At 36.2% G+C, this 27,500-nt stretch overlaps 1 protein-coding gene across 2 annotated transcripts in view; it reads left to right on the top strand.

Moving 5' to 3' along the window:
• LOC106871643 (uncharacterized) overlaps window positions 1–27,500 on the top strand; it is a 175,901-nt gene that overhangs the window by 32,452 nt on the left and 115,949 nt on the right. The window contains exon 2 of one of the 2 annotated variants that reach the window (XM_089345719.1): window positions 26,920–26,947. The exons of the other annotated variant lie outside the window; for it this stretch is intronic. The gene's annotated coding sequence lies outside the window, so the exon portion shown is untranslated. The remainder of the gene's footprint in view (window positions 1–26,919; window positions 26,948–27,500) is intronic. 2 annotated transcript variants of the gene reach the window in all.

The following is a 27,500-nucleotide window of genomic DNA, read 5'->3' as shown; positions in this document are numbered from 1 at the left end:
ACCGATGCTGGTGTGTTTACATCCCCGTAAGCTAGCGGTTTGGCAAAAAGAGACCGATAGAATAAGTACTAGACTTACAAAGAATAAGTCCTGGGGTCGATTTGCTCGACTAAAGGCGGTGCTCCAGCATGGCCGCAGTGAAATGACTGAAACAAGTAAAAAGAGTAAAAAGAGTATACGCACACACACACACACACACACACACACACACATACAAACATAATGATTCGACACGCTCCTAATGATATGACATTTTATTTATATTACGTTAATTTCAGGCCTTGTGCCTATAATAGAAAGGATTATTATTATTATTATTATTATTATTATTATTATTATTATTATTATTATTATTATTATTATTATCATTATTATTATTATTATTATTATTTATCATTTATTATTATTATTATTATTGTTCAGTAGTTTTATTTTTATAACGTGCTTTCACTTCACTACCGAGCGCAGCTCTGTGCGCCTTGGGTATGTGCTGTGGTTTGCTGTGGTGCTCTTATGTTTACTGTATTGAAAGTGTTTTGCGTAGAATGTGTGCAGTACCCAGTAGTGCTGTGTGCAGTACCCAGTAGTGCTGTGCAGTACCCAGTAGTGCTGTGCAGTACCCAGTAGTGCTTACAGTACCCAATCATTATTATTATTATTATTATAAATTATCATCACATTTATTCCATTTTAGATGGAGAGTAATGGAGTATATGGGCTGTACCCATCAAGGTTATCTTTTGTAGTTCACGGAGATTGGAGTTACCAGGCAGTTGCTCAATATACTTCTCAGCTCCCTTTTTTTATCATTCCCAACGCAACAATTACTTTGAATAGATCCTATCATAGTACTAAGCTTACACATTTTTGTTTTCACTTTGCAGATCATCATCATCGTCATCGTCATCGTCATCACCCCACCCCCACCCCACCCCACCTTCTTCTTCTTCTTCTTCTTCTTCTTCTTCTTCTTCTTCTTCTTCTTCTTCTTCTTCTTCTTCTTCTTCTTCTCCTCCTCCTTCTTCTTCTTCTTCTCCTCCTCCTCTCCATCCCTGTCCTCCTCCATTTTGTTCATCATGTTCAATCAAGTAAGAGTATATTCATTATTTTATCTATTTTATTCAACTTCAGAAAGATTGAAGCATGCGTGTGAATTTCGGTCATCCTGTATATATATATATATATATATATATATGTGTGTGTTTGTGTGTAAAATTATGATGGCCCATGCACCCATGCCTTTGGATAACGTCCAGAGAAGTGTTTGTTTATATGCATATTCGTCTGCTCATCCACATGGATTGATGAGTAGATGACAAACTGGCTATTTGAATAGGTGGATGGATGAATGGGCGGTTGGGTGAAGTCTGGCTGGTTGGTTGGTTGGCTGGTTGGTTGGTTGGTTGGTTGGTTGGTTGGTTGGTTGGTTGGTTGGACAGGTGCATGCATGGATGGGTGGATGACTGGCCTACTGATTAGACGGAAGGGTGGAAGGTTTAATGATAGCTGCTTGTGTAGATGAATACGTAGATAAATTAGATGGAGGAATAGGGGCGTATAACTGGGAAGAAGCTGGGCAGATGGATGGATAAGGGACAGGCGTATCGTGATGGGAAGACAAGCGGACCACTGTGCGGCTGCAAGGCTGGTTTGATAGACAGATATATAGATAGATAGACTGGTAGATCGAAGAGTGTGGTTCTCATCTATATTTTACCTCTGGACGCCTTTGCGTCTGTGTTTGTCACCCCCATCACCACCGCTCGACAACTGGTTTTATCCCCGTAAATTAGCGGTTCGGCAAAAAGAGAATGATAGAAGAATAAGTACTAGGCTTCCAAAATAAGTCCTGGGGTCGATTTGTTCGACGAAAATCCTTCAAGACGGTGCTCCAGTATGGTGGCATTGAAATAACTGAAACAAGTAAAAGAATAAGAGAACAGAGTGCATGTAGAACCACATGTACTTAATTGTCTCCCTTTAAAAGTGTAAAGTGTGATTAACAGGAAATTTGGTTGCTACTTGTGGCAGGTCGAGTGATCGTGCAAAATTTACGTAGATAGGTGTTTGTTTATATGCATATTCGTCTGCTCATCCACATGGATTGATGAGTAGATGAAAACTGGCTATTTGAATACGTCGATGGATGAATGGGCGGTTGGGTGAAGTCTGGCTGGTTGGTTGGTTGGTTGGGCAGGTGCATGCATGGATGGGTGGATGACCGGCTAACTGAGTAGACGGAAGGGTGGAAGGTCGAGTAATCATGCAAAATCTGGATAGGTGGACAGCCCTCCTGCTAATACAGGTACAACTATCTATCTATCTATCTATCTATCTATCTATCTATCTATCCTTCCCTCCCACTTTCCCTGAATCTACCCATCCGTTCGTCCGTCCACCCATCATCCTCCAATCCAGCCACCCGCCAAAATAGTCAGCTGAATGGCCTTGAAATCAGAGTGAACAGGAAAATGTAGGGTCCAGTTCATTCGTGACTTTCAACATTGTTATTGTTATTATTTTGATATTGTTGTTGGCGGTAATGGTGTGGTGTCTGTCATCTTGTTCTCATCATTGACGTTGTATTTCATTTTCACACACATTAGCAATAAAAACAGAAATACACACACTCACACTCACACTCACACAGACATACACCCCTCCACACACATATACACTCCTCCTCCCTGTACACATACAGAGAAAGAGAGGGAGAGCCAGGAAAACATATCGGTGTGTGCACGAGTGTGTAAAATGCAAACTAGACGCACGTGTATTTTATGAGATATATCTCAATTCGCCCATAAGTAAAATAGAAGAATTTTTACATTAAAATGAAGCGTAAATAATGTTACTGATCCCCCTCCTGTTCCCTTTCCCCTCTCTCATTCTGCTCCTCTGTATCAGAGAGAGAGACAGACAGACAGAGAACAGAGAGAGAGAGTGAGACAGAGACAGAGAGAGGGGACAGACAGAGAGAAAGGGGTGTGAAATGCAGGTGTGCGTTGACTATAAAATTGGCTACTTTATACACCTTATTCACAGTAACAAAAATTCTCATAGAGATGAACGTAGAGATTGGAGGTAGGAGTGTGTAGAGAGATTGATTTACTTATTCACTTTTCACATGTAAGAGAGAGAGAGAAAGAGAGAGAAAGAGAGAGGGAGAGAAAGAAAGAAAGAAAGGAACAGGGAGGGAATTGTGACAGAGGAGGATATTGGAGGATACAGTGCAGGTGCGTGTAATGTGTATAGGCATGTGTGAATAAAGGCTATGCATAATAGAATCAAAGTACGTATGTAAGTAATATTGCAGCTGAAGATGACTACATATCTGTACTGTCTGGAAGTAGTTTTGCATACACATACAAACATACACACTCGCACACAAAACCTACCTACCTGCTTGCCTGCTTGTCCTACCTGCCTATCAAAGAGTCTACTTACTTTATTTCTGCCCACCTGCATTACCTACCTGCTATCATCGCGCTCCCTTCCTCCCTCTATCTATCTATCTATCTATCTATCTATCTATCTATCTATCTATCTATCTATCTATCTATCTATCTACCTACCTATCTATCTATCTATCTAAGTGTTTGTGGGTATATATATAGTAGTGTCAAAGAGAGGGAGAGAGACAGAGGTCAGAAGTTAAAAGAAAACTGAGAAAAATAAATATATATATATACACACAAGTGATATATATATGATCATATATATATATATATACATACATATATATATATATATATGATGTTATATATATATATATATATATATATATATATATACATATATATATATATGATATATATGTATATATATATATATATATATATATATATATATATATATATATATATATGATAATATATATATATATGTATATATGATGTATATATATATATGATATATATGGTGGTCATTTTTTCACTATTATTTTTTTGCCAAATAATAATAAGATGACCATCTCGAAGTACAATATATATACATGTGTGTGTGTGTTTTTTGTGTGTGTGTGTGTGTGTGTGTGTATACATACAACACACATACAAACACACATATATACATTTATATATGTTCGGTATTTTCACTTGTTTTCTCCTTCAAATGTTTGAAGGAAAGATCTTTTTACAAAACACGAGGGTGTGTAAAGAAAAAAAAAAATTGGCGCGATCTTTTTTTAAACCCGTGGGTCCAAAATGAACAAGACTTCTCGGTTGAACTATCTGTCTATCTATCTCTATAACCGTGGTTTCTTTTCCTTTATTACTCTGCCTATCTAAAATGTCTATTCACACGTCACGTTTGTTGTGTATGTGTATATATGTATTTGTGTAAGTGTCGTATACGTGCGCACATAGACGTAACGAATCACATGTACATGCGCGTAAAGGAGCGGTTTAGTTGACAGCATGGGTGTAAAACAAAAAAAAAAATGTTTTTGACTACAACTACCAGGTTCGTTGGTTGGACCCACGTGTTTGAAGTGCGCGCCAAATCTTATCTTACACGCCCTCGTGTTTCGAAAAAGGATTGATGAAACAATATTGATGAATAATATATAAAGAGAATTTTATTTAAGAATAGAAAAATCAGCACGTTACCGTATATATACATACATATATATATATATATTATATATAAAAAAATATTATATAAATATAATATATATATATGTCTATATATATATATTATATATACACACACTCTCACACACATACGTACGTATGTATATTTATATATACACTCTATATATATCTACATAACATGTGAATTATAAATATAAACACACACATATATATATATACACATACATATATATATATGTGTGTGTGTGTGTGTGTGTATGTATATATATATATATATATATATATATAAACATATATATATATATATATATATATATATATATATATATATAACATATATATTATATATTATATATAATATATATATATATATATATATATATATATATATATATATATATATATATATATATATATATATATATATATATATATATATATATTAATAATAATAAAGGAGTTACGAAGCAAAAACGTATAAATTCAAATGAACATATTTATCTTCTGAAATATATATTGAAGAAGATAAATATGTTCTTTTGAATTTATACGTTTTTGCGTCGTAACTCCTTTGTTATTATTAATATAACCAAAAGGATCGATTCTTGAAGAGTCTGCATACCTTCACTATCGTTTTTTTCTTTTATTTTGGTGATGATTTTTTTTAGTTAGCTTACCAATTATTTTTGTTGGTAGTTAATTTATAATATATATATATATATATATATATATATATATATATATATATATATATATAGTTTGTGTGTGTATATATATATGTATATATACATGTGTAATATGTGAATATATATACAAAAATGTTTGGTTGTACGGACTATCCCCAACCAAGTATAACAATATAATAAAAACATTTTTTCTTTAAAGTAATCAACATTACTTTATACTTTTGTAGATACAAAATGTTGTTAGCCGTGACTTCGAAGTTTTGGCCAGCGAAGCCATCGTCGGACAATGGTATAGATAGATAGATAGATAGATAGATAGATAGATAGATAGATAGATAGATAGATAGATAGATAACTAGGAGAGAGAAAGAGGAAGTAGGGAGACTGCTCTCGACATGACACGCATGGCTATGTAATGAAAACGGGTGTATGTGAGAGAAAGAAAGAGGGAGAGAGTTAGAGAAAATGGGAGACAGAGAGATACACCGAAAGAGAAAGAGAGATGGAAGGCTTCACAGTCATATGCTCATCAATAAAAGCACGTGATTTTAGACCCACGTGTTTAAATTTCGCGCCATCTCTTATGATACACACCCTCGTTAGGGATAGGAAATTTGTTCAAGCGATATTTTAAAATGACTTTTACGGTACAGAAAAAGTGAACGCATACATACATACATACATATATATATATATATATATATATATATACATATATATATATATATATATATATATATATAGAGAGAGAGAGAGAGAGAGAGAGAGAGAGAGAGATATGTATATCTTAAGTAAATTCTTTTGTGAAACAGTGGGTTATAAATTGGCGCGAATTTCATACTTACATTATATATTACAAGGTAGGGGGTGTAACTGAAGACTTGGCGCAAATTTCGAACACGTGCTTTCGTTTCTATTTGTATATACAGATACATGTTTGAATATACATATACAGTAATTCCTCGACTGTCGCGGGTGTTACAAATATACATACAAACATGTATGTATGTATGTTGGGATAGATATATTTCATACACACACACACACATATATATATATATATATATTTGAAGAAATAAATCTATATATTATATATTATATAAATCTATATATTATATATATATATATATATAAATATAAAACAAGGGTGTGTAACTGAAGGCTTGACGTGAAATAAGCACACGTGGGTCCTTACTAAACATGCGCTTACATGTATATACACATACATACATACATGAATATACATATGATTATTTATATATATATATATATATATATACACATCACTTAAAAAATTTTATTTTGCACAAACGAGTGAATGCAGCTCTGAAGTTGGCGCGAATTTCAAACACGAATTTCAAAAATATGAACACGTGCTTTCAGATATGCACGCACACACAAACACACACACACAGACACACAGGCAGACAGACAGACACACACATGTATATGTATGTGTGTGTATATATATATATATATATATGTGTGTGTGTGTGTGTGTGTTACATATTTGTCTGGGTGTTTCTAAACATTAACCATCGTGGTCTATTTTTTATATTAAGGACTTTTTAAAATGAATTGTATAACATGTCTTAAAGAAAATATGTGCCCAATATATATATATTCATTTGAAATACAGAGACGCCTATAATAGGACATCTACTCGCTAGAAATAGCAGCAAAAATACTACATACCACAAAAGTTAGGGATAATTTCGAAAGGAAATGAAAAATAAAAACTTTTACCAATCTATATTCTGTACCATGGTTTCAAGTCAATTGAAGAAACCATGGTACAGAATATAGATTGGTAAAAGTTTTTATTTTTCATTTCCTTTCGAAATTATCCCTAACTTTTGTGGTATGTAGTATTTTTGCTGCTATTTCTAGCGAGTAGATGTCCTATTATAGGCGTCTCTGCATTTCAAATGAATAATACATAGTCTATTGACTGTTTTTTTACTCTCGCTAGACCACTGGTGGTAAATAAAATTTCTAAAATTTTCTTTACTACCCTATAATTTATTAATATATATATATATATATATATATATATATATATATATATATATGTGTACACATTGCTCTGTATGTCTGTGTGTCCATAAATACATGATATATATATATATATATTTGTTACATATTAATTTACCAATCCACTAGTCTAATATACTATACTCTCTTTTACTCTCTTTTACTTGTTTCAGTCATTTGACTGCGGCTATGCTGGAGCACCGCCTTTTATAGTCGAGCGAATCGACCCCAGAGCTTATTCTTTGTAAGCTTAGTACTTATTCTATCGGCGTCTTTTGCCGAACCGCTAAGTTACGGGGACGCAAACACACCAGCATCGGTTGTCAAGCGATGCTGGGTGGACAAACAGACACACAAACATACACACACACACATATATATATATATATATATATATATACATATACATATACGACGGTCTTCTTCCAGTTTCCGTCTACCAAATCCGCTCACAAAGCTTTGGTCGGCCCAAGGCTATAGTAGAAGACACTTGCCCAAGGTGCCACGCAGTGGAACTGAACCCAGGACCATGTGGTTGGTAAGCAAGCTACGTACCACACAGCCACTCCGAACAATTTTGGATGATATCAATTTTATCTATTGATCTCACTATGTACCATGTATTGGTGTATATTAATCGTTCTCTGTATTTACCTCATCTTGTTATCTTTTTATTTACGTATCAATGTACCTCGCCTTCTACTCCACCATGTTCCTGTTTATTGTTTAAATTCGCCATGGTAACAGTCATGATTTCTGCTGGTCGTGATGCTCTCATCTTTTCCTCCCGACATAAAGATAATTTGTTGTGCCCCTCCCTCACTTTTTTTAGTGAGCAGAATATAATTTGAAGGTGGCCGGTAATAAAGTCACAAGAAAAAGTCGCGGTAACTTTTTAGATTAACACCCGCACGATCTTCACTAGGGTGTTAGGGTTAAGGTTTTAGGGTCAGGGTTAGGGTTTTAGGGTTAGAGTTAGGGTTAGTGTTTAGGGTTACGGTTACGGTTAGGGGCGGAATTCCCTTACCCAAACCCTAAAACCCTAACCCTAACCGTAACCGTAACCCTAAACCCTAACCCTAACCCTAAATCTAGCCCTAAAACCCTAACCCTGACCCTAAAACCTTAACCCTAACACCCTAGTGAAGTTCGTGCAGGTGTTAATCTGAAAAATTACCAAAGTCGCAATTAATCTATGGGATCCGGAGAAAACCCCTCGGAAACCCCTGTAATTTTTTTCCTGTGACTTATTTTCCATGACTTTTTTCCTGTGACTTTTTTTTTTTTTAACCTGGATTCAATTTGAAGACGTTCTAGCTGCTATTTCTAATATGTTAGAAGAATACTAAGAGGTTCTCTAACTGGTTTTCAGTTAGCAGAGTATAGTTCGAAGAAGGTATAGCCTCTATTTATGGCATGAGTAACGAACTCTAGTTACTTTTCAGTTAACAAAGTACCAATTGAAGTCAGCCAGGCTGCTATTTCTAGCATCTAAAACGATCACTAAGGGTTTCTCTTGTAGCTTTCAAGTAACAGAGTGTAATTTGAAGGGGGGTATGGTTGCTATTTCTAGGATCTCAAACGGTCACTAAGTTTCTTTAGTTGGTCTTCAGTTAATAAAGAGTGATTTGAAGGTCTGACTACTATTTCTAATATGTTAAACGACCACAAAGTGATTCTCCAGTTGGTATTCAATTAGCAGAGTGTAATTTGAAAAAGGTATGGTTGCTATTTCTAGCATGTAAAAGAACCATGAAGGTTCTCTTGTTAGTTTCCCGTTAGCAGAGTCTAACTTGAAGACCGTCTCTCTGCTATTTCTAGCGCGGAAAACGACCACTAACAGGTCATGTTGTTGGTTCGTCCATTTATCAGTTGACATTGATTTTGATGACTCATGTATATCTACAACTGGTTTAGAGAGCTTCTAGAGATAAGTTTCAATAAACTAGGAGATAAATGAGATTACAATTAGTGAAACTTGAATTTCACTCTGCTGCTACTTAACTTGAAGGAGATTTAACTGTTATTTCTAGCATGTAAAACGATTACTAAGACATTCTCTGGCTAGTTTTCAGTTAGCAGTGTGTAGTTTGAAGGGCTGCTATATCTAGCATCTAAAACAACCACAGATGAGTTCTCTTGAGGAAGGTCTGACTTTTAATACTAGTATATAAAACGATTACCAAGGTTCTCTAATTGGTTTTTATTTAGGAGGGTGTAATTCGAAGGAGGTCTGGCTGTTATTTCTAGCATGTGGAGACCTCCGGCGTTCTTGGCACCCGCCCGGACCATATCCCTGCTCACCGCTACTAGGGTGGAAGTGGCTCTTCGCAAGTGTGAGCCCCGTGAATTACAGTGACTGTTTCAGTGCATCTATCTCGCCATCCTCCGAGGCAACGCCTTGGGAAATGATCTTATTAAAGATATATCACACACAATTGCTAGTCCAGTTTATATTTAGCAGTGTGGAATTTTAGGTGTGTCTATTTATAGCAGCAGAGTGTAATTTGACGGGGGTCTGGCTGTCATTTCTAGCTTATAAAACGACCACTAAGAGGTTCTCTGGCTGGTTTCTAGTAAACTAATTTGAAAGAGGTATGACTGTTATTTCTAGCGTGTAAAACGACCACTAAGAGGGTGGTGGTGGTGGGTGTCTTCAGTTAGCAGAGAGTAATGTGAAAGAGTTTTAGCTGCTATAAACGGCCAGTAAGACATTCTCTTAGAAGAGGTCTAACTACTATTTCTAGCACATAAGATGATCACTAAATGGTCCTCTGGTTCTTTTCATTTAACAGTATAGTTTGAAGAAGGTCTAGCTATTATTTCTAGCATGCGAAATGACCATGAAGAGATTCTGTAGTTGGTTTTCAGTTAGTAGAGTATATAATTCGATGAAGATCTGGCTGCTATTTCTTTTAGCAGCAGAGTGAATTTTGAGGGAGGTCTGACTGCTATTTCTAGCATGGGAAATGACCACGTGTCTATGAAGTAGACTTTATGATAACTATATTTATCTTTCATCTTTTACTTGTTTCAGTCATTAGACTGCGGCCAAGCTGGGGAACCACCTTGAGGAATTTTTAGTGGAACTAATCGACCTCAGGGATATTTTTTGTAAAGCTTGGTGCTTATTTTGTCAGTGCCTTTTGCCGAACCGCTAAGTTAAGGGGGACATAAACACCGGTGGGGTGGGGGCAGACAAAGACACACACACACACACACACATACACACATATTTACGACGAGCTTCTTTCAGTTTCCATCTACCAAATCGACTCACAAGGCTTAGGTCAGCCCCAGGAGTATAGTTGAAGACATTTGTTCAAAGTGACAGACACGCAGTGAGACTGAACGCGGGACCACGTGGCTTGGAAGCAAACTTCTTACCAAATGAGCTACATCTATTCTATTCGAGAATTTCTGTCGATAATTTTCAATAAACTAGAAATTAACCGAGATTACAATCAGTGCAATATATATATGTATTTTATTACATATTAATTGTGTGAATGCGCGTGGCATTCGACTCACGATTGTGAGTTCAATTGCCGGCGACGCGTTGTGTCCATGAACAAGACACTTTATTTCACGTTGCTCCACTCAGCTGGCAAAAATGAGTGTACCCGTATTTCAAAGGGCCAGTGTTGTCACGCTGAATCTCGCTGAGACCTATGTTAGGGGTTCACGTGTCTGTGGATTGCCCAGCTACTTGCACGTTAATTTCACGAACAAGCTGGGACCCTCGTCGTCGTAAACCGACGGAGTGCTCCTACTTATTAATTGTATTATCTTAAATGAGTAATATGTAATAAAAAAAACATGTGTGACTAATCAGTTACGTAATAAAAACATCATATGGGTTTTCTGCCTTTTTTTTTTTCGGTTTTCCCCATTTTATTTTTATTCCAAAAAAAGCAGCGTGGTTAAAAACACGCATGAGAATTTTTGCCGCCACTTGTAAATTCGCGCCAAACCACCTCTCCTTTATCTATCAACGCCCACTTTTATTCAAAATCAGTGTAATAACTCATACACTCCCATATGTTTGTCTTCATCAAGTCATGTCCGCCTTTCGCATCATTTGTATGATCATGTACGAAAGGAATGTTAACCAACGCAAATCTACACTTACTGACAGGCTGCACTGGAATTCGTACAGACTTACAAACAATTACATCACACACAAATAAATGCTTTCTATATTTAGAATATATATATATATATATATATATATATATATATATATATATATATATATATATATATATATATATATATATATATATATATATATATATATTCTAAATTTTATATATCTTCATATACGTACTCATACCCAAATTTTAAGTAGGAGTGGCTGTGTGGTAAGTAGCTTGCTTACCAACCACATGGTTCCGGGTTCAGTCCCACTACGTGGCACCTTGGGCAAGTGTCTTCTACTATAGCCTCGGGCCGACCAAAGCCTTGTGAGTGGATTTGGTAGACGGAAACTGAAAGAAGTCCGTCGTATATATGTGTATATATGTATGTGTGTGTATATGTTTGCGTGTCTGTGTTTGTCCCCCCAACATCGCTTGACAACCGATTCTGGTGTGTTTACGTCCCCGTAACTTAGCGGTTCGACAAAAGAGACGATAGAATAAGTACTAGGCTTACAAAGAATAAGTCCTGGGGTCGATTTGCTCGACTAAAGGTGGTGCTCCAGCATGGCCACAGTCAAATGACTGAAACAAGTAAAAGAGTAAAAGAGTATATCTATTATGTATTATGTAATAAGTATACATATTCTTCTATTCTTTTATATGTATCAGTCATTTGACTGCGGCCATGCTGGAGCACCTCCTTTAGTCGAACAAATCGACCCCAGGACTTATTCTTTGTATTTTATCCTAGTATTTATTCTATCGGTTCCTTTTGCCGAACAGGCTAATTTACGGGGACGTGAACACACCAACATCGGTTGCCAAGCACAAACACAGACACACGAACACACACACACAAACACACACACAAATGTATATATATACATACATATATATATATATATATATATATATATATATATATATATATATATACGACGAGCTACATTCAGTTTCTACCAAATCCACTCACAAGGCTTTGGTTGGACCGAGGCTATAGTAGATACGCTTGCCCAAGGTGCCGCGCAGTGGGACTGAACCCGGGACCATATGGTTGGTAAGCAAGGTACTTACCACACAGCCACTCCTATAGATATATATATATATATATATATATATATATATATATATATATATATATATATATATATATATATATATATATATATATATATATATATATATATATATATATATATATATATATATATATATATATATATATATATATATATATATATATATATATATATATATATATATATATATATATATATATATATATATATATATATATATATATATATATATATATATATATATATATAGGGGTTAGCTGATGAAGTAGAATGTTCTCTATGTGGCTTGTGTGTTTTCTCGTCTACGTTTTGTTTGCAATGTCCTGTACCCAGATATGCACCTATACATACAGGTGGATGTCGGTACGCACATACCTGTACGTATATATGCATATACTCATTTACTATTTGTTTATATATATATATATATATATATATATATATATATATATATATATATAGGTGCCGCGCAGTGGGACTGAACCCGGGACCATGTGGTTGGTAAGCAAGGTACTTGCCACACAGCCACTCTTATATATATATATATATATATATATATATATATATATATATATATATATATATATATATATATATATATATATATATATATATATATATATATATATATATATATATATATATATATATATATATATATATATATATATATATATATATATATATATATATCTGCCTATGTATGTATGTATGTATCTATCTATCTATCTATCTTATCATTTTCTGCTTAGAAGCACAACGCTTGAAATTTTGAAGTAGAACGTGTATATATATATATATATATATATATATATATATATATATATATATATATGTATGTGTGTGTGTGTATTTGTGTCAGTGTTTGTACCACCACCATCGCTTGACAACTGATGTTGGTGTGATTAGGTCCCCGTAACTTTGGTCGGCCTGAAGCTATAGTAAAAGACACTTGCCCAAGGTGCCACGCAGTGCACACAGCCACTCCTGCACTTACATATAATATATATGTATAATTTTAATTAAAAGCATGGACGATTTAGCGTCTATTTTCAGCATATAGGCTAGAACTTTTCTATGCCCATAATTATAATTATAAATATGATTTCACCTTAATAGGTCTACGTTTGTATGCTGGCCATTGATATATTTTAGAAAAATTTTATCCTTGACTATTATATATATATGTATATATATTCATATACATATGTGTGTGTGTGTGTGTTTATGTGTGTGTGTGTATATATATACATATATATATATATAATATATACACATATATAAACATATATTTGTATATATTTATATATATGTGTGTATATTCTTTATTCTTTTATTTTTTTATACTTATTTCAGTCATTTGAATGTGGCCATGCTGGAGCACCGCTTTTAGTCGAGCAAATCGACCCCAGGACATATTCTTTGTAAGCCTAGTACTTATTCTATCGGTGCATTTTCCCGAACCGCTGATTTACGGGGACGTAGACGATGTACTTTCAGTTTCCGTCTACCAAATCCACTCACAAGGCTTTGGTCGGCCCGAGGCTATAGTAGAAGACACTTTCCCAAGGTACCACGCAGTGTGACTGAATCCGGAACATGTGGTTGGTAAGTGTGTGTGTGTGTGTGTGTGTGTGTGTGTGTGTGTGTGTGTGTGTGTGTGTGTGTGTGTGTGTGTGTGTGTCTATGTGTGTGTGTATATGTAAAGGTTACCTTCAGTTCATCTTTGGTGTTGCAAGGAGTTTTGTTGGACTCTCTTACTCAGCTGCGCCCTACACATAATAATCAAGGGGGTTGAAATCTGGGGAGTTAGATGGCCAGATGTTAGGGATGATGTGGTCTAACAGCCATGTTTGGGTTCTCTTGCTTGTGTGGCATGGGGCAGAGTCCTGTTGCTTCTCTTTATCACTCTCGGTGCATGTCCGCAAATTGCACTGCCCTCAGATTGGGTTCAGATTGCTACCCAAACACTCAGAAATGTTCGTATTGGAACTTTCGGCGCGAATGCCAAGCAGTACAGCATGTCGTTTCCAAATTTCTGGCAGAGTGAATTGCGTCATGGTGCTGTTTTTCACAGGGACTGTGCTTTACTGACCCTACTATACTGTATAGTCGACGAAATCAAAAACAAACAATGCGCATGTGCGAAATTAATAATATAAAATGGATACAATTTACCCATCGCACTCTGTGTGTGTGTGTGTGTGTGTGTGTGTGTGCATATATATATATATATATATATATGACATTTTCATGCAAAACGTGAATACATGCCTTGCATTCATATATCTTTATATTTTGATCGTTTCAGTGATTAGGCTGCGTCCAAGGTGGGGTTTACCGCATTGAAGAAGTTTTAGTCGAATGAATCGGCCCAATTATTTTTTAAAGCCTGGTACTTTTTCTATCGAAAACCTTTGCGGGACCACTAAATTACGGGGACGTAAACAGACAAACACCGGTTTCAAAGCAGTGGTGGGGGACAAACACAGACACAACGACACGAACACACACACACACACACACACACACATGCCCACACACGCTCGCATGCACACACATACACGCGCACACACACACACACACACTCACATACATTCACACACATATATATGATGGGCTTCTTTAAGTTTCTGTCCACGAAATCCACTCACAAGTCTTTTGTCATCCTGAAGCTTTATTACTACCTGCTTTCATAGCAAGTTGATGTAGGTAGTTTATCTCGTCCCTCTCCGACTTTTTAGTTCATGCAATTGAAAAATCCGCATTATTTATGGATGACCCAATATATATACGTTTTGTTTTGTTTTTATGTTAGAGCACTGATATTATGTATGTGACTTGAATTGATAATATCTCTCTAACACTTGTTCACTACGTCACTTACACCTTCCGTCCCCAACTCTCTCTCTCAAATACACACATTGTCTTTGGTACATATTAAATATCATCGTGTTTAAATTAACCCTTCAAATTGTCTGTCTATTCACAGTAAAAGATGAAAATAAGTTCTGCCTCGAGTCCTGAGACTCGTAAGGCCCAGTATATTTACTCAGTTTCCATAACATGTAAGTGAGTGAAATCACTACATTGCCCATGAACGGTCTATCGTAGTCTTACTTAATTTCTGTGACGTGAAATTAAGTGTTCTGTGCTCAAATACACAAAGCATAGCCCGGTCTGAGAATCGAAACCAGACTCTTGCAATCGTTTGTGCAGCATCCTAACCACTAGGCCGCGTGCCTTCATAGTAAGAGATGTACAATCCTTTCTATTAGGTAAATAATCTTTTCTATTATAGGCACAAGGTCTGAAATTTGGGGGAAGAAGGCTAGTCGATTACGTTCACCCCAGTACTTGATTAGTACTTATTTTTATCGACCCCGAAAGAAGGAAAGCCAAAGTCGACCTGGGCGGAATTTGAACTCAGGACGTAAAGACGGACGAAATGCAGCTAAGCATTATTTTTCTCGGCATGGTAACGATTCTGACAGCTCACCACCTTGTAATTTTGCTTCATTGATAAGGCTGGGCAACAAAAAATTTTTTTTGTCTAGTGCCTGGAATATTTCAACAAATTCTTAAGTGATTTTGACAGCTAAATTCAAAACTACCTTTATTTTTTCCCTATCAGGTCTAGCTTTCTGACTAAACCTGATAGAGTAAGTCTTTTATTCGTACAAGAGGCATATAATATGAATCAATAAAGAGAGCGTAACACAAAACAAAACAAAGTACAAATAAAAATTCAAAATTGAAAATGCACATCGGCAAAGATTTTTGGCAGAAAATTCATGGAATAAATTTACACCTCGTTGTGTACCATGAATGTTGAGCAACAAAAGTATCTCGTTTTAAATACCAGCAATAGTCTACCATTATCACAGCGTTCCAACGTCCTTGGTACCGAGTTTCCATCTCCTTGATGTTCTGATAGAATCCTTCGCCTTGTTCATCGCTAACATCGCCAAGATTTTCAGGAAAACCATCAAGATGACTAAAAAGATAATGCATTTTGTCGCTCTTATTCGCGCCAATATCACGAAAAGTTGATATCAGGATGGTAACAAAATCTTTATAGTTTTCACTTATGTGTTTCCCAAGGAAATTTTGCACTACTTCTGCAAAGGCTAGCCAAGTTGATGCTTCATTTTTGCTCATCGTTTTCACGAAATTTGTGTTCTTCAAGAGCTTTCGGATCTGTGGCCCATCAAAAATCCCTGCTGTAAGTTTTTCAGTCGTCAAGTCTGGAAATACACTGCAGATATACTTGAAGCACTCCCCATTTTTATCAAGAGCTTTGACGAATTACTCGATCAATCTGAGTTTGATGTGAAAAAGGGGTGGGAGTGGGGGTAAATGATCTTATCTCTAAAGGTTCTTCTAATATATTGGCTGCTCTACATCATGGCGCCATATTTGTTCGAGGCATATTTGTTGAAGTATGGGTATCTAGTATAACCAGATTGCTGTCCCATGAGAAAATCCACCGCCTTTAAGTCCACGCAGATGTCCCATTTATGATCCTGATACAGTACCTTCTCTAAAACTTGATTTTTTCATATTTTTCCTTCAGAGTTGTTGAGTGGCCGAGTGGGACAGAGCCATACACATTTCCGCTGTGCAGCAATACACATTTTAAATTACGCTTAGAGCTGTCTATGAAAAGACGCCATTCCTCTGGTTTGTATTCCTCAATGTCAAGTTTATTAAGAAACCCACTGACATCTCTGCAGTAAACCAGCTCTTCCTCTTTTGTGAAGAAAGAAAGGAACTCTTCATGCCGACTCCGATAAAAGGTTATACGGACATCATTCTCAAGGAGATTCTTCTCTTTCAGTCGAGAGGTAAAAAATTCTGCAGAATTTTCTGGGAGGTTCAAATCACGAACTAGATCATTCACCTCTCCCTGGGAGATTAGCTGAGGTAAAGTCTCAATTGAAAGTCTTGATTTCTAGTGTCTTCTTCAGGTGATGAATCTTCTTTGGTTGAGGGTAAATTTATCTGAGGTAAGACATTGAAAATAGGAACCGAAAGCTTTTCACTGTATATTTGTCGAATTTTCCGGTTAATACTCTTAAAATTTAGGTTACAAAAATAGCAGTCGTCCACGTGATTATAGGACTCCCGCCATGCCATTGGTATAGTAGACATCATACTTTTCCTTGTCCCTTTAGCCTATTGTCGCAAATGTTCTGTGCATTGTTTGCAGACAATATGCGGTGCCCAATATTTATCTTGATCTCCCAGCTTGACCCCAAAATATACCTTATACGCTCTTTCAACAAATTCAGTAATGTGTATTCTCTACAAATACAACAAAACACATTTGGAGAATTAACGCAACACTTTCTTGAAGACATTACGCTCACTTTCTAAAGTATGGAAAAATAAAAATAAAAAAAACTTAAAATAAGGTAACGAACACTGCGTACTGGACGTACACACATACATAGCATACATAGTAACTATAGGAATGTTTAATAACTCAAAAACTAGATCTGATAGGTAGAAAAAGAAGGTTATATTTGAATTCGGGAGACCGATTTTGTATAGGAAAGATATCTATTCCCTAAACACCAAAGATTTGTAGATCAGTGTAATATATCACAGATGCAATGGTATTCTCGATCAAACTTTATAATAATGAAAGCCGTTCTAGTCGCAAACAATTTTCCCCAGACACAGATCGCAATGCACCGAGAATAACATCCGTCATATTTGTTGATCTTTTTACATGTGAGACGAACATACTCTTCGTCCTAGTGAAGGCACGGCTGTGTAAATAAGCTCGCTTTGCGACAACGTGGTTTCGTGTTCAGCCCCACTGTGCGGTACCTTGGAGAAGTGTCTTCTGCCATAGCCCCGGCTGACCAAGCCATGCGAGTGAATTTGGTTTACGGAAACTGTGTGGAATAGCCGTCGTATATTTGTGTGTGTGTTTTGTGCTGTGGGTATTTGTCCTCAACCTCGCTTCACAATCAGTGTTTATATGTTTACATACCCATAATTTTGCAGTTCACCAAAAGAGAGTAATAAGCATTAGTACCAAACTTAAGTAACAATAAAGAAACAAGCAAGAAACCATTCGATGCAGTGTACCACCATAGTCGCAATTCAATGACTAAAATAAGTAAATGACGAACATAAAAGATTGACAACTTTGACGTTACGATTATGACCTTGACTGTGCTTGGATTCTACAGGGTGATTCAAAAGTCACCATATATAAGAAATTTTTTTAAATTTTTATAAGAAACAGTTAAATAAAAAAAAAACTGTTTCTTATAAAAAAAAAAAAGTTGTTCTTATGTATGGCGACTTTTGAATTACCCTGTATAGTCGTCGATAATGTCGTTGATATATTATTGATAGCGAACTGTTAGAATTGTTAGCATGCTCGGTAAAATACTTAGCGGTATTTCGTCCGTTTTTACGTTCTGAGTTCAAATTCCGACTAGGTCAAGTTTGTCTTTCATCTTTTTGGAGTCGATAAAATAAGTACCAGTTGAACATTAGGTTCGATGTAATCGGCTTACCCCACCTTCACGAAATTTCTGGTCTTGTGCCAAAATTTGATATTCTTGTTGTTGATGACATAGTTGTTATTGTTGATGCTTATGTCACTGGCCGTCCAGTTTTTTTGTTTCTTTTATCTTGTCTGTTTTTTTTTCTATACGCCACATTATAATAATAAACAACTAGTTGCTTTTATCTAGCCTAAATTTCGGCTCTGATAATGCAGACTTGCCTACTTAGACGTTTTCGTCGAGACCAGCTTAATTTCTTCTGACATAATTTCTGGAGGGCTATGTTATCAAATGTGTGTGTCATTATTATATCTTAAAAGACAGTAATAGTGTGACACGAGAGATTTGGTTGTAATTTCTTGTGAGTCGAAATATTACATAGAGACTCGCTAAATGTTTGTTCAACAATGTACAAGTAAATTGTAGTTTTTCTCTCTCTGTCCATTTTACTTTCACTACATACATATACATATATACATGTATGTGCACACATTATATATATATATGTATATCAATATCTGGCAGATGTTACAGAATGACTCAGAGGTCGAGAATTTCGTGTGTTAGCACTTATTTTATAATATATATATATATATGTATATATATATATATATATATATATATATATATATATATATATATATATATATATATATATATATATATATATATATATATATATATATATAAGGCTCCATATTTCCACGTACGTAAAATTTTTCCATGTTTCCACTTCGATTTAGATCGTGACACTTAGATGTGAACTATTTCCTTTTGACCGCATTAGTTGTTAACTTTTTGAAAAATATAAAAAAACAGAGAAGCTACGTAGAATCCAGATGAGTTTTTACATCCATGTGGTAAAAAACAAAGAACATAATAGTGGTGGAGTATGAGAGATGATTTTCTGAGTTGTGCATACTTTTTAAGGTATCGATATTTCTCCAATATCTCTGATTTTGTGTTGAAATAAAGGTTTTCATTATATTGGGGTCTTTTGCTCACTATCTCTTTCTTTGCTATACATGTATCACAACTTACACTTCCATTTTCTACTTTCGATTGTTTTCTTTTTAATGCAGTCTGAAGCCTTTTCTTTTAATTGCTTGATGTGTTTTTTTTTTCTATATGCATAAGAATGCATAAACATTTTTCTATATTCATAAGAATTACATGAATACAAAATGTTTGCTAAAATTTCCCTTCCCGTCATAGTTATGTAGTGTTTATGTGCTGCTTCGGGGTTGGAAATTACTTCTGTCCCATTAATTTAAAACCCTGTAGGACTTATCAAGTAGAGTGTACCTTGTAAAGTGCATACAAAGAACGGGATAGAATCTTATTGTTCAGTTAGATTCCAAGTATGTTCACCAACGACACATAGCAGCAGTGTCTTGAGAAACAAATCATATACTTCAAAGCATGTATTCTAGACCCTTATCAAGTAGATCTATGATTTCTGGCCGTGTCCATCTGGTCTTTCTTTAAAAAACAATGCAATCAAATATATATTATCTAATGTGCACTTCGTTTCTTTTTTTTTGAAGACATGATTTAAATGAAATTTGCCTGTTGTGTCTTGTAAGTCGAGTGATTTCAAAAGCCATACAAGCTGATTCACTATCGTCATCATCAGTAGTATTACCGTTTTAACAACCACTTGTTCATCATGCTTACCATGGTTAAACAGTATTAAGACAATTTCTACAAATGAAAGCCCTTCTTGTTGCCAACCCTTACCTGTTTGCCGGTAGGGTAATATTTCCTTATGACCAGACATGTTTTCATTGAAGATTGGACACGAATGATACCGCCTGCCTTTACAACTATCACACGATGTTAGTAAGAAAAGGTACAAACACACATACACACGTGCATATTTATGTCAGACATAAATACACACGTGTATATATATATATATATATATATATATATATATGGGAGAATTCACGAAAAAACAACAGACGAAGACAGGTGGTGTAAACAACAAATGGATGTATTAGTATAACGCTCGGGAATAGAGAAAGTCTTTCTTCTTATTTAACGTTTCGAGCCTACGCTCTTCAACAGAATGGAACACAGAAAGAAATAAGGAGAGAAACAAGGAGAGAAAAAAATATGTGTAGTGGTCAGCGATCTATCATGGCGAATGCCGGACAGAAGAGTCACACAGGAGTAGTGGTCAGCGATATGATGGGATTCTTTCAGTGTGCTTGTACCAAATCTATTCACACAAGGCCCGAGGCCGTTGCAGAAGACACTAGTCCAAGGTGCCACGCAGTGGGACTGAACTCAAAATCATGTAGCTGAGCAGCAAAATTTTTTCTTACCTCACAACCATACCTGTACCTATTACAAAAAGTGATATCTAATTACATTATATATCACTAATGAGAAAGGCATGAACATCTCTGTATAAAAAGAAAATCTAATATTTCGTAGCAATGACAACTTAAACAAGGTCCTTATCGGCTTTCAAACAGTGAATTAGCATTTTTGAATTTACTATAATCATATTATTCTTGTTTGTGTCGCTGAAAAACATCAAACGAGTGAGACGTTTATATAAGAAGTCAGCTGTTCGTTTCTGCTTTTCTCCCCTCGTTTCCATGGTGAATTTACATGGTGATTGCAACCTATATCGCTATCAGCTTAGATAAGAAAAGAAAATATTTATTTTCTAAGATTGCAAACAGAATAAAAATCACATATCAACCCTGACTGTGACCCTCTTCCCAAACTTCGACTGAGGAAACATATCACTCTGTCTCTTCTCCAAAATAGCCAACATCTCACTCTCTTTCTTTCTCTGTTTCTCTTCCCCCCTCTCTCTCTCTCTCTCTCTCTCTCTCTCTCTCTCTCTCTCTCTCATTTTCTTCTCTCTTTCTCTCTTACTTTATTTCTTTCTTTGTTCACTCCCCTTCTCTCTTTATTTATTTTTTTTTCGCTTTGTCCCAAGTTCTCTCTTTAAAACCACCGACCTGAATATCAACCATATCAAGCTGAAACATCAATTCTGAATTACCAATCTGATAACTCCTGAAAGGGCTCACAGATGCCACTAGAAAAAAATCGTGACTCAAATAAACCAATAATAAATGTAATATAACAAAAATAATTTTGCAAAGAAGTAAAAAAAAAATTAAATAAACCACTTTCCCAATATTTAACTACAATGGCTGAATATTAAAATGATGACACATTGTCCCATATAATAATAATAATAATAAAATCGTAAAACAAAGACTAAACGACCGACATAAAAGTAAGACTGCCAGCAAAATCCCGGTGTTATTTTATTTGCCTTATAGCTCTTGTGGAGGCGCAATGGCCCAGTGGTTAGGGCAGCGGACTCGCGGTCATGGGATCGCGGTTTCGATTCCCAGACCGGACGTTGTGAGTGTTTATTGAGCGAAAACACTTAAAGCTCCACGAGGCTCCGGCAGAGGATGGTGGCGAACCCTGCTGTACTCTTTCACCACAACTTCCTTTCAGTCTTACTTCTTATTTTTGTTGTGCCTGTAATTCAAAGGGTCAGCCTTGTCACACTGTGTCACGCTGAATATCCCCGAGAACTACGTTAAGGGTACACGTGTCTGTGGAGTGCTCAGCCACTTGCACGTTAATTTCACGAGCAGGCTGTTCCGTTGATCGGATCAACTGGAACCCTCGACGTCGTAAACGACGGAGTGCCAACAACTATGTTTTTGGCAAAATCCACGCCTTGTACCAGTTTGTCTGACCCATGATGCTGATACTTTTGGCAAATTTCAATTCGTGTTTAATCATTGGGCTGTAGACATAATCTGCTAGAATTCAAGGTTGGAAAAGAAGACTCTTGTATATACTCGAAGATTCCAGAGATAAGATCGTAAGAAAAATCTAAAGCAAGTTGAGAAGTAGCAGAAAATGGAAGCTTCAGGAGGTAGTGAATGCAGCAAAATGAGCTTCAAGCTCAATGAAACATATTTAGACCAATAGGCAGGGTCTAGGCTCAGTAGAGTGGAGGTGGGGTAAAAAAAAAAAGCAAAAGAGAAGTAAAAGAAGGGCGTGGTAAACCAGGCAGTGAAGGGAGGAGAGGATGCCAAAAGAATCCAGAAAGCAGTCCAACATGGCCAAAAGAGATAATGGACTACGTTGGAGAGTGCAATCCAGAGAAGTCTCTGCTAGAATGACATATGGCTCATAACTGCTCTTAGTGTTAGCTTCTTCTGCAGATCTATATATGACCTCCTGGTGAAATTGGGGAAACCAAATAACTGTAAAAGCAAACATTGTGATATGTTCTGAGCTCTTGCAAAGTGGCGCTAACCAAAGGGAGGAACACATGAAAGCCCAATCAAGTGTTTGAGGGAAGACGATGCCATCAGAGGCCAAATTAGTGCTCTACACAGCGGTGGGTGGGGTTAAACATTACTCAACTATACCAATTGAATAATGGAAGTCGGGTCTGCATGATGGAGTGGATGACTGGGAGTGCACAGCAGACTTACCGGAATGTAAAAATCACCCAGATATCAAGAAGAATCTTTTCTACTCTAGGCACAAGGCCCGAAATTTTGGGGGAGGGGGCCAGTCGATTAAATCGACCCCAATACGTAACTGGTACTTAATTTATCGACCCCAAAACGATGAAAGGCAATGTCGACTGAGACTGGATATTGTATTCTACTCATTTTCCTCAAACAAGTAATTCTGATTAAACTCACTGCACCATATGAAAGAAGAAAGGAGGACACTCACATCTACAAGAAAAAACATGGTAGTTTAGCCATCAGATTAACAGAATCTCGCATCTAAACCAAAGTGTTCGCTATTAAAGTGGGAGCGAGAGGTTTTGTGGACAAATCTGCCTGTCATCTCATGAAAGAGCTCTCAATTTCTGTGAGAAAGTAAACCAAATCGCGTAAAACAATGACGGAAGCTGCTGAGAAAGGTTTCAACTGGATCTGGTCAAGAAGGAAATTAAGGGAATTTTCATAAGGCATATTTTAGCGTACAGTCAACTTGCATCTCAGAGTGAACTGGTTAAAACACCATAGGTACCTTGACTCTGAAGAATCTTAACCACTCAGGAGGGTGGAAATGTAGACAATGGCACAGAATGTGGTAATAGGGGGGGTGTTCAGGAGTCATGATAATCTATATGCGGACTCTCTTAACGTTAAAAGAGTTAAACAACAGTATCAATATCTTAAGTCTTGATGGAAAACGTACCCAATCTCTGTCTTTAAATGAACTCAGGTATTTGTAGATTTCTTTCTACTATAGGTACAAGACCTGAAATTTTGGGAAGTAGAGGGGGAAGATGCTAATCGATTACATGGGCTCAAATACCGAACTGCTACTTATTTTATCGACTTCAAAGGCAAAGTCGACCTCAGCAGTATTTGAACCCAGAATATAAAAACTTGAAAAAGTGACTTTAAACATATAGCGCAACATGCTAACGATTCTGCCAACTCACCGCCTTAATTATACAAGTAAATACAGAGGAAGGAAGAATAGGTTTTCCTCATAGATCTTTGTATGGCTCAGCTGAGTAATGACGATGTCTTACATAGGTGTAAGCATTTGACCCGGCTTGTTAACGATTTTGCTAGCTCGCCGTCTTCCCAACCTGCTGTAATAATGGTTTCAGATTTTGACACAAGGCCAGCAATTTCGGGGAGTGTGTAAATCGATTACATCGACCCCAATGCTCAACTGATACTTATTTATTTTATCGATCCCGAAGGATAAGAAGCAAAAAGTTGATCTCGGCGACATTTGAACTCAGAACGTAAAGACGGACGAAAAGCTCATTATGCATTTTGTTTTGCTTGCTAACGATTATGCCTGCTCGTTGCTTTACCAGACCGATGTAGTAATAAAAGAAACATAAAGACGGGTGAAATACCGATAACGATTCTGCTAGCTCCTCGACTTACCAACCCGCTGTACCAATCCTTTCTACTGTAGGCACACAAGGCCTGAAATTTGGGGGAAGTAGTAAGTCGATTATATCAACTCCAGCGCTCAACTGGTACTTATTTTATCGATACCGTCTGGACGAAAGGCAATGTCGACCTCGGTTGAATTTGAACTCAGAACGTAAAGACGGGCGAAATACCGCTAAGCATTTTGCCCGGTGTCTTAACTATTCTGCCAGCTCGCCGGCTTACCCACTCGCTGTACATATAACGGAAAGAAACAGTGGATAATGTAGTCGTAGATGCCTCTACAGAAATACTAGAGATGTAATCGACTTAACCCCGTCCCCTGAAATTGCTGGCGTTGTATAAAAACTTAAAACCATTGATACGGAGGTTCATGTAATCGACTAACCCAATCCCTATATTTCAGGCTTCATTCCTTTATATGAGAAATAATCTTGTCCTAAGTCAGCTTTGATCGAGCTGATCTATGATCAACGTAACCCCGGCCATGAACATCTCTTCTGCTAGGTTTTATTTTTTTATAGTTTATTTGTTTCAATCATTAGACTACGACCATGCTGAGGTACTGCCTTGAGAAATATTTTTGCCGAATGAATCCACATCAGTACTTATTGTCGTGTGTTAAGCCTGGCACTTATTCTATCCGTTTCCTTTGCCGAACCGCTAAGTTACGGAAACGTAGACACATCAGCACAGGTTCTCAAGCGGTGGTGGTGGACAAATACTGACATAAACACACACACACACACACATGACAGGCTTCTTTCAGTTTCTCTCTACCAAATGCACTCACAAGGATTTGCTCGGCCCGACGCTTTAGTAGAAGACACTTGCTCAAGGTGCCTCGTAGTGGGACTGAACCTGGAATCATGTGGTTGGAAAGCAAGCTCCTTACGACATAGCCACACCTGTTTTGGGTATTCCTTGTTAAGAATGCATTCAGGGCTTTATTATCCAGTGCTTTCTTTACGTTTTTAAGTCAGAGTGTAAATAAGAGGGAGTTTTGGCTGCTATTTCAACAATTTCGTAGATACATCCACCTTAGCCCTTTTCTGCTGAGTGGCAATGGTAGAGAAGATAACGTCTCTCATTTTCGTCTAAATAGTTCTAACCACTATTAAGTGATGCTTGGTTTAAAGTGCTAATGACCTCATCACTGTAAACGATAATTAATAAGGAGCAAAATCATGTGTGTATGTGTACGTGCATCCATGTATGTATGCATGTATGTATGCATGTATGTATGTACGTATGTATGCATGTGTATACATATATAAATGCATACATCCAAACACACACATACACATATGGATGTGCGTTTATAAATATATATATATATATATATATATATATATATATATATGTATGTGTGTGTTTATATATATATATATATATATATATATACATATACTTGTATGTATGTATGTATGTATATATATATGTATATGTATATATACATATATGTACATGTATATGTATATATTTATATATACAAATATATATGTATATCTATACACACAGACACACACACACGTATATAAATGAAAGCATGGATGTATATATATTCATATAGACGTGTGTATATATATTTGTTTGTGAGTGCAACAGGACTAGCACTGGCAGCAGCAGTAGTCGTAGTAGTAGTAGTAGTAGTAGTAGTAGTAGTAGTAGTAGTAGTAGTAGTAGTCAGATATAATTACACAGTACAAGCAAGAAGGAATAAAATTAAAAAAAACATCAGTAGCTCTGTGTCCTTGAGCTCAAATTTCGACTTGTAAATTATTGTAATGATAGAAAGGAAGGGGGATGGTGATACCGAAGTAAGAAGAGGACGGAGTATGCTAGTGACTCTTATTTTAACGAATGCTATCAGTTGTAACAGTTGTTCTAACACGAATCACATGTCATTTTCAGCCACGAGACCTTTTCCCGCCAAAACTTGGTGAGTATCATGTGATTTTGGCTTAAATTTTTTTCCGTTTTTTTTGGTGTTTTTTCGGGAACTTTTTTGTTTTTCATATGGACGGGAGCGTTTTTGTTTTTTTCTGTTTCTTCTTTTTTTTTTCTTTTCCTAATTTGCCATACACACCTTACACAATTAGTGTTATGATATCTCAGTTTTTCTTCCAATGTGACTGTTTGTCTGTCAGTCCGTCCGTCTGTCTCTCCCACCGTACGTACATGCATGTAAGTGTGTGGATGTGTATGTGAGAGTGTGTGTGTGTGTGTGTGTATGTACGTGTCTGTGTGTGTCTCAGTGTGTTAGTTCCAGCATGACCACAGCTCAATAATTGAATGACTGAAACTAGTAAAAGTTACTATATCAATGAATCAGTCTGTCTGTTTGTCTGTCTGCCTATCTATCTATCTATCTATCTATCTATCTATCTATCTATCTATCTATCTATCTATCTATCTATCTACCTAAGATAAATTAAAACAGTAGGGTAAAAAATTGGATATTAATTAATACCCATTTAATACCAGGGAACAAG

Source organism: Octopus bimaculoides, chromosome 2 (assembly GCF_046866305.1).
Source record: "Octopus bimaculoides isolate indiv1 chromosome 2, ASM4686630v1, whole genome shotgun sequence".
NCBI lineage: Eukaryota > Metazoa > Mollusca > Cephalopoda > Octopoda > Octopodidae > Octopus > Octopus bimaculoides.
This window is presented reverse-complemented; position numbering and strand designations above follow the sequence as displayed.